The following is a 10,138-nucleotide window of genomic DNA, read 5'->3' on the forward strand; positions in this document are numbered from 1 at the left end:
CGAAGTGAAATTTGCTGAGAGATAAGTTTTCGTGCATCAATATCGCTCAAAAAGTGAGCGGAGCGCTTAATAAGTGAACGCTAGCAATTGAAGACCAAGGCACAAAGGCACAAGGCCAAAGCGCTGCGTTGAGAGAACAAACGGAGCACTACAAGGAAACAAAATTGACAAGGCATCAGCAAGAGCCCTCAGTTAACTCTTTTAACTTTATCGTGGCTTGGCACAAAGAAAATCAAGGTGCAACTTCCACAAATAGGGTAGCCAAGGTTCGAACCCATGTCCACAAAGGAACGCCCCATGAAGAAAAGAAAAGCGCGCTACAAGGCCTGGCAAGGAAGTTGGCCAAAATGGCTTCACCAGAATCGAACCATGCACACAAAGGAATCAATAAGTAGCACTACGTTACTTTCACCAACTGAGCGCTATACAATTGAAGCTTGGCACAAGGAAATTGGTTCCAAATGGGAGAGCCAGGATTCAAAATTGGAAACCATGCTCAAAGGCAAAAGGGCGCTGCGTTGTTTCTTTTAACTGAGCGCTAGTGCCTAAGGAATTGTTGGCACAAATGGAGCCAGCAGGGCTCGAAAGTGGGAGCCTCAAATCCAAGCAAGGGGTGATCCGTTTCCTTACCTCATTGAGCACTACCATGCACAAGGAAATGGGCTTGGCATGAGACAAAAATTGGAAGGCACACAAAGCCATTGAGCACTGCATTCAAAATCACCAACGGAGCGCTACAATTGAAGCCTGGTTCAAAGCCTAGGACAAGGCCAATGAGTGCTACGTTTGCTCACTTAACCGAGTGCTCCATTGGAGGTGGCCTTGGTTCACATTTTCAATCAAAAGCCAATTTGGATCCAATTCTTCACCAAATTGAAAAGTCCACTCCAAAGTTTGAAGATCAAATATAGAAAGTGTATAAATAGGAGTTAATTTGATTTGTAGAGGACTGACTTACTTTTTTTTACTTTCTTTTAGACGCTTAGCTCAATTTTAGTTTTCATGAGAGTTTTCACTTTGAATTTGGGAATTGGGATTGAGATCTGAGTTCTCTTTCTCTTTGTTTTTGCTTCTGCAACTTCATTCTTCTATTTTTGAATTTTGGATTGAGATTGAAGGAATTCTGTTTCAATTCTTGATCTGAAAATTTCTTTTTGTTCTTCTTCTACATAATTATGAGATTTGAAGAATTTGATCAAACATTCACTTACTGCTTTCATCTACATTTCTTCTGCAATTTATTTTCTGTTTGATCAAGGAAGAAATTGAGATCTAGATCTACCTGCTAGTCTCATTGATCTCCTGAGATCTTCAATTTCTCTTTTAGATTTCACAATTGAGCTAAGTTTACTTTCTGTTTTGTTCTTCAAGCAATTTTACCTTTCTGTTTAGATTTTCTGCAACTTATTTCATCTTCTACTTCTCTGATTAATTTCTCTTTACATTCTCTTGTTGAATTCTGAATCCCAGCTCCCACATCCCTTTACTATTCAAGCAATTTACATTTCTTGCACTCTAAGCTTCAGCTATTTACATTTCTTGCAATCTAAGCTTCAGTCATTTACATTACTTGTACTTTAAGATTCAGCTCTTTTATTTCTTCTGCACCTTTAGATTCTGTCAAATTCCCTTCTTCCTTCTATTTTCATGCAATTTATCTTCTGTTGGTCACAATTCACTCAAATTATCAACTGTTTGCTTAACTAAACTAATCACCTAACTAAAATTGCTCAATACATTAATCCCTGTAGGATCGACCTCACTCATGTGAGTAATTACTACTTGATGCGACCCGGTACACTTGCCGGTGAGTTTTGTGCGGAATTATTTTTCCCTCATCAAACGTTCAGCAACATAAATTGCTACTATCAATTTAAAAGAGTAACCTAACAATTTGCAATTACAAGTTATAAATTACCAATTATCAACCAAATAAAGAACACAACAACAATTAAAATAGAAAAAAAATTAAAAATAGAGAGAACCATTACATTATTTTGTTGGAAGTGAGTGAATAAAGGAGTTGAATGCTAGTGGTTCATGGATGCTTACCTGATGAAAGATGCAGCATTAAGCTATTGAGGAGAACCACGTCGTTGAGGGCAAACTGCTACTAGTGACGAGATTTAAACGGTCGTTATACCACCTACAAGAGAGGACATAAGAGATTTGGTGGTGGAAGGGACATGGATTAGTGAAACACTGAGCTCTTTCGAAATCACCACTAGATTTACCTCTTGTTGTAGAAACACGACTTCCATTACTTCTTCTGAAAAATTATTACAAGAAATCCCAACAAATTTTTATTCTCTTCTTCTTAAATCTTTAACCCTTAATAGCTTAGAGAAGGAACAGAGGTGGGATTGAGGGATTGATGACTCAGAGAGGAAAAAAAGGTGGGATTGAGAGATTGATAGCTCAGAAGAGGGAGGGCGAAATTAAGGGTTTTGGAAATTGCTGGCAAGAAAGAAGGCGGAAATGGAATATACCAGCTCATAACTACTAAAAAAAAAAATTTAATTGTTGCTATAAATCGGTTTATTTTTATATTAGTCTAACCAAATTCATTCAACATGTTAAACCAAAAAAAAATTATGTTGAACCAATTTTAATTTTTGGTCTATCAAAAAGAACACATGTCCATCAAAATCTTTAATCTAAAATTATATCTAACGATCCAATATTAAAATTCAGCGGAAGTCATTTTTCATGACTTTATTGGGGTATCCGCCTAATTGTACTTAGATTATATGTAGAAGAATCTAGTGCCTTGGATTCTGAGTCCTAATGTCTAAAATATAAATATTAATGTGAAGTTATATTTAATAATAAAGAATTTGTATGTGTATCTAATCATAAAAAATTACCGCATTCAAAAAATATTGAATATCGAGTATTCAAGTCTGATTGAATAAAATATTATTGTCATTGCAAGCATTTTGAAAATAAGATATTGATAGAGTATTCAAATCGTATACTGTCAAAATTTTAGATACTTAAAGTTCGTAACCATGAGACATAATAATACTTCTTATTTTCTTTTTTTGTTTTTCGACAAACGAACTGCACATTGACAATCTTAATATTACCAATGCCACCGGACTACTAAATCTAATAGGGACAAACTTATATTGTCTTTCATAAAATAAATATCGACATATAATTTTTTTTATTAGTTATTTCCATAAGATTTAGAGATGAGGATTACATTTATTACATCATTAGTGTAAGTTTTATTTTTGTTCAAAAAGACTACAAGCTATTCTTTCATAATTTTTTTTCTATTAGTAAAGTCCAGAAATGTGATTTTTGCATAAAAACTAATAATTATATACTAAAAACTAACTAAATCATACTAAAAACTACCTAAAAACAATGCTAAAAAACGTATAAATTATCCGCTCATCACAATACCAAACTTAAATTGTTGCTTGTCCCCAAGCAACTAAAAACAAAATAGAATAAAAAGAAGATAATATACAGTGAATTCCAAAATATCAATGATGCTTAGCTCCAATTAGATGAACGGGACTAGTAGCTTTTTGCTTCTGAACAGTTTTGGCATCTCACTTTATCCTTTGAAGTTCAAAATGATTGGCATCTCTAGCAATTCAGAATTAAGATAGTGTTATTGATTCTCCTAGTTCAGTATGTTGATTCTTGAACACAGCTACTTTATGAGTCTTGGCCGTGACCCTAAGCACTTTGTTTTCCAGTATTACCACCGGATACATAAATGCCACAGACACATAACTGGGTGAACCTTTTCAGATTGTGACTCAGCTTTGCTAATGTCCCTAGTTAGAGGTGTCCAGAGTTCTTAAGCACACTATTTCTGCATTGGATCACGACTTTAACCACTCAGTTTCAAGCTTTTCACTTGGACCTTCATGACACAAGCACATGGTTAGGGACAGCTTGATTTAGCCGCTTAGGCCAATATTTTATTCCTTTGGGCCCTCATATCCATTAATGCTCAAAGCCTTGGATCCTTTTTACCCTTGCCTTTTAAAGGGCTATTGGCTTTTTCTGCTTGCTTTTTCTTTTTCTTTCTTTTTCTTTTTCGCCATTTTTTTTCGCAAGCTTTGTTATTCACTGCTTTTTCTTGCTCCAAGAATTAATTTTATGATTTTTCAAATTATCAATAACATTTCTCTTTTTTCATCATTCTTTCAAAAGCCAACAATTTTAACATTCATAAACTTCACTCTCAAAATTATGCATTGTTCAAGCATTCATTTAGAAAATAAAAGGTATTGCCACCACATCAAAATAATCAAACTAATTTCAAGATAAATTTCGAAATTCAAGTACTTCTTGTTCTTTTGTAATTAGACACATTTTTCATTTAAGAAAGGTGAAGGGTTCATAGGACATTTATAGCCTTAAGAAATAGATACTAGACACTAATGATCATGTACTGAAGACACAAACATAGATAACACATAAAGCATAAAAATCGAAAAACAGAAAGATAAGAACAAGGAAATCAAAGAATGGGTCCACCTTAGTGATGGTAGTTAGTTCTTCCTCTTGAAGATCCAATGGAACGCTTGACCTCCTCTATGTCTCTTCCTTGCCTTTATTGCTCTTCCCTCATGGCTATTTGATCCTCTCTAATTTCATGGAGAATAATGGTGTGCTCTTGGTGCTCCATCCTTAGTTTCTCCATATTGGAACTTAAATCTCCCAAAGAGGTGTTGAGTTGCTCCCAATAGTTGTGTGGAGAAAAATGCATCCCTTGAGACATCTCAGGGATTTCTTGATGAGGGACTTCCTCATGATCTTGCTGAGGTCCATGAGTGGGTTCTCTTATTTGCTCCATCTCAAGGATGTGAATTTGAATGTTGAGGTAGGTAGGGTTTTTAGAGAAGAGTGGGTGGATGTGAGTGGTGAAGAGGTGATAGGGAAGAGAGATGGAGGTAATTGGTGAAGGGTATTTAGGGAAGAGTGTTATTGGAATGTGTGAAGAAGAGAGAGAGTGAGTTGAGGTAAGTGGGGATCCTATAGGGTCCACAGATCATGAGGTGTCAAGGATTTCTCATCCCTGCACCATTCTGGCGTGTAAATGCCCTCTGAGTGCTAACCCTGGCGTTAAACGCCAGGTTGCTACCCATTCCTGGCGTTAAACGCTAGTTTTTCTTTCCTTTCTGGCATTTAAATGCCAGTCTGGTGCCCATTTCTGGCGTTAAACGCCCAGAATTGTGCCAAACTGGGCGTTTAACGCCCATTCTGCTACCTTTACTCGCGTTTAAATGCCAGTAAGCTCCTCCTCCATGGTGTGCTATTTTTAATGCTGTTTTTGAATTTGCTTTGATTTTTGTAGTTATTTTTGTGACTCCACATGATTATCAACCTAAAGAAAACATAAAATAACAATGGAAAATAGAAATTTAACATAGATAAATAAAAATTGGGTTGCCTCCCAATAAGCGCTTCTTTAATGTCAATAGCTTGACAGTGAGCTCTCATGAAGCTTCACAAATATTCAGAGCATGGTTGGGACCTCCCAACACCAAACTTGGAGTTTGAATGTGTGGGCTTTGGTTGACTCTGTATTGAGAGAAGATTTTCATGCTTCCTCTCCATGGCTGCAGAGGGAGATCCTTGAGCCTTAAACACAAGGTAGTCTTTATTCAATTGAAGGACGAACTCTCCTCTGTCCACATCAATCACAGCTTTTGCTGTGGCTAGGAAGGGTCTACCAAGGATGATGGATTCATCCTTATTCTTCCCAGTGTCTAGGATTATGAAGTCAGCAGGGATGTAAAGGCCCTTAACCTTCACTAAAACATCCTCTACAAGTCCATAATCCTATTTCAAGGATTTGTCTGCCATCTCTAGTGAGATTCTTACAGCTTGTACCTCAAAGATTCCCAGTTTCTCTATTACAGAGAGTGGCATGAGGTTTATGCCTGACCCCAGGTCACACAGAGCCTTCTCAAAGGTCATGGTGCCTATGGTACAGGGTATTAAGAATTTTTCAGGATCCAGTTTCTTATGGGGTAATGTCTGCCTAATCAAGTCAATTAGTTCATTGGTGAGCAAGGGGGGGTTCATCCTCCCAAGTCTCATTACCAAATAACTTGGCATTCAGCTTCATGATTGCTCCAAGGTACTTAGCAACTTGCTCTTCAGTAATATCTTTATCCTCTTCAGAGGAAGAATATTCATTAGAGCTCATGAATAGCAGAAATAGGTTCAATGGAATCTCTATGGTCTCTGTATGAGCCTCAGATTCTCTTGGTTCCTCAAAAGGGAACTTCTTTTTGTTCAGAGGACATCCCATGAGGTTTTTCTCATTGAGAATCACGTCTTTCTCACTCTCTCCAGGTTCAGCCATGTTGGTCTTGGTTATAGCCTTGCACTCTTTCTTGGAATTTTCTTCTGTATTGCTTGGGAGAGCACTAGGAGGAGTTTTAGTAACTCTTTTACTTAGCTGGCCCACTTGTGCCTCCAGATTTCTGATAGAGGACCGTGCCTCATTCATGAAACTGAGACTGGTCTTAGATAGATTAGAGACTATGTTTGCTAAGCCAGAGAGGCTCTGCTCGGAATTCTCTGTCTGTTGCTGAAAAGATGATGGAAAAGGTTTGCTATTGCCAAACCTATTTTTCCCACCATTATTATTGTTGAAGCCTTGTTAAGGCTTCTGTTGATCCTTCCATGAGAAATTTGGATGATTCCTCCATGAAGGATTATAGGTGTTTCCATAGGGTTCTCCCATGTAATTCACCTCTTCCATTATAAGATTCTCAAGGTCATAAGCCTCTCCTTCATAGGAGGCTTCTTAAGCACTGCCGAATGCAGCTTGCAATCTAGTCAGATTCTGAGAAATCATATTGACTTTCTGAGTCAATATTTTGTTCTGAGCCAATATGGCATTCAGAGTATCAATCACAAGATCTCTTTTCTTCTGAGTCACCCCATTATTCACATGACTTCTTTCAGAAGTGTACATGAACTGGTTATTTGCAACCATTTCAATGTGTTCTTGGGCTTCTACAGGCATTTTCTTCAGATGAATAGATCCGCCTGTAGAATGGTCCAATGATATCTTGGATAACTCAGACAGACCATCATAGAAGATACCTATGATCCTCCATTCTGATGCATGTCAGAATGACACCTTCTGATCAATTGCTTGTATCTTTCCCAAGCTTCATAGAGGGATTCACCTTCCTTCTGTTTGAAGGTTTAAACTTCCACTCTAAGCTTACTCATCTTTTGAGGTGGAAAGAATTTAGCTAAGAAGGCATTGACCAGATTTTTCTAAGAGTTCAGGCTGTCTCCAGGTTGTGAGTTCAACCATATATTAGCTCTGTCTCTTACAGCAAAAGGGAAAAGCATAAGTCTGTAGACCTCGGGATCAACTCTATTGGTCTTAACAGTGTCACAGATTTGTAAAAATTCAGCCAAGAACTGATGAGGATCTTCCAATGGAAGTCCATGAAACTTGCAATTCCGTTTCATCAGAGAAACTAATTGAGGCTTAAGCTCAAAGTTGTTTACTCTAATGGCTGGAATAGAGATGCTTCTCCCATAGAAGTTGGGAGTAGGTGCAGTAAAGTCACCAAGTACCTTCCTTGCATTGTTGTTGTTGGGTTCGGCTATGTCTGTTTTGTCTGCTTCCTTTTTGAAAATTTCTGTCAAGTCCTCTTCAGAGTATTGTGCTTTAGCTGCTTTTAGCTTCCTCTTTAGAGTCCTTTCAGGTTCAGAATCAGCTTCAACAAGAATGCCTTTATCTTTGTTCCTGCTCATATGAAAGAGAAGAAAACAAAGAAGGTATGGAATCCTCTATGTCACAGTATAGAGATTCCTTGATGTGTTAGAGGAAAAGAAGAATAGGAGGATGAGGTAGGGAGAAGAATTCGAACTTATAGAGAGGGAGGGGGTCCGAATTATTAAAGGAGGATAAGTGTTAGTGATTAAATAGAAAGAGATGGGAGAGAGAGAACTTTCGAAAATTTTTAAATACAATAAAATTAGAGTTTAAAATAATTAGTTAATTAAAAAGAAATTTGAAAAAAAGATGTTAGTGATTTTCGAAAATTAGAAGTGAAAAAAGTAGTTAGTTGGTTTTGAAAAAAGATAAGAAGTTAGAAAGAGATTTTGAAATTAAAATAAAAGAGATATGATTTAAAAAAGATATGATTTAGTAAAGATTTGATTGAAAAAGATATGTTTGAAAAGATATGATTGAAAAAGGTTTGATTCTAAAAATTAAAATTGATGACTTGACTAACAAGAAACTAAAAAATATGATCCTAAAATTCAAATATTGAACCTTTCTTAACAAGAAAGTAACAAACTTGAAATTTTTGAATCGCAAGATTAGTTGTTAGCAAGGATTTTCAAAAATTTTAAAAGAAAAATGAAAAATATTTGATTTTGAAAAAGATATAGTTGATAGGATTTTGAAAAATTAGTTTTAAAACTTAAAAAATTGAAAAAGATTTGAATTGAAAACAAAATTGCCTCCTTGGTGTTATCCTAGCATTAAACGCCCAGAATGGTATTCATTTTGGCGTTTAACGCCCACTTGGCTACCTTCTTGGGCGTTAAACGCCCAACCATGTACCCTGGCTGGCGTTTAAATGCTAGAAATCCTTCCTTACTGGGCATTTTGAACGCCCAACTTTTTCTCTGTGATTCCTCTACTGTATGTTCTGAATCTGTATTATTGACTTGAAAATATATAATTTTGAATTTTTTTGAATTTTTAATGATGAGAGAGAAAAACAACAGAACGAAATTAAACATGAAAAACTAATATCAAAACAAGAAATGCATGCAAGAACACTGTGAATGTCAAGATGAACATCAAGAACAGTATGAAGATCATGATGAACATCAAGAACATATTTTTGAAAAATTTTTAAGAAAAGAAAGACATGCAAGACACCAAACTTGGAAATTTTCATACTAGAGACACTAACAATTTGAGAATGCATATGAGAAACAACAAAAGACACAAGAGAATTTAAAGATGAGAGAAGGAAAATCGTCAAGAACAACTTGAAGATCAATGAAGAACACAATGCATATATTTTTGAAAAATGCAAGAAAAATAAAAACATGCAATTGACACCAAACTTGAAATTTGACACTAGACTCAAACAAGAAACAAAAATTATTTTTGATTTTATGATTTTATAAATTTTTTGTAATTTTTTTATTTTTCGAAAATTATTTTGAAAAAGAAAATAAGAAACTCAAAATTTTTTAATAAGAATTCCAGGAATCATGCAATGTTAGTCTAAAGGTTCAGTCTAAAAAGATTAAACATGGCTAGCCAAGCTTCAGCAGGATATTACATACAACAGCCAAATTGATGGGAATCAACTAGCTCCTGTGATGATAAAAGCATCGTCTGAAACTCTAGAATTCATTCTTAAAATTTTGAAGAACAAAATAAATAAAAAAAATTACCTAATCTGAGCAACAAGATGAACCGTCAGTTGTCCAAACTCGAACAATCCCCGACAACAACGCAAAAACTTAGTACACAAAATCGTGATCTCACACACTTTCTTCATAACTCCGCGTAGCTGACCAGCAAGTGCACTGGGTCGTCCAAGTAATACCTTACGTAAGTAAGGGTCGATCCCACAGAGATTGTCGGCTTGAAGTAAGCTATGGTCATCTTGTAAATCTCAGTCAGGCAGATTCAAATGGTTATGGGTTTTGATAATTAAAAGATAAATAAAACATAAAATAAGATAGAGATACTTATGTAATTCGTTGGTAGGAATTTCAGATAAGAATATGGAGATGCTTTGTTCCTTTTGAATCCCTGCTTTCCTACTGCTTTCATCCAGTCATGTGTACTCCTTTCCATGGCAAGCTGTATGTTGGGGGATCACCGTTGTAAATGGCTACCGTCCGTCCTCTCAGTGAAAATGGTTTGGCTACGGGTTACGTAGGGCTAATCATCTGTCGGTTCTCACTTGTGTTGGAATAAGATCCAATGATCCTTTTGTGCACTGTCACTGCACCCAGCACTCGCGAGTTTGAAGCTCGATACAGTCATCCCATCCCAGATCCTACTCGGAATACCACAGACAAGGTTTAGACTTTTCGGATCTCAAGAATGCTGCCAATTGATTCTAGCTTATACCAGGAAGACTTTGATCTC

The 10,138-nt window shown here is 36.2% G+C and overlaps 1 non-coding gene across 1 annotated transcript; it reads left to right on the forward strand.

The window, feature by feature from the left end:
• The first annotated feature begins 7,114 nt into the window (after positions 1–7,114).
• LOC130953769 (small nucleolar RNA R71) lies at positions 7,115–7,218 on the forward strand. Its single transcript, XR_009075931.1, has one exon. It is a non-coding gene; the product is annotated as a small nucleolar RNA R71 (small nucleolar RNA).
• Positions 7,219–10,138: the final 2,920 nt, after the last annotated feature.

This window comes from Arachis stenosperma, chromosome 9, assembly GCF_014773155.1.
Source record: "Arachis stenosperma cultivar V10309 chromosome 9, arast.V10309.gnm1.PFL2, whole genome shotgun sequence".
NCBI lineage: Eukaryota > Viridiplantae > Streptophyta > Magnoliopsida > Fabales > Fabaceae > Arachis > Arachis stenosperma.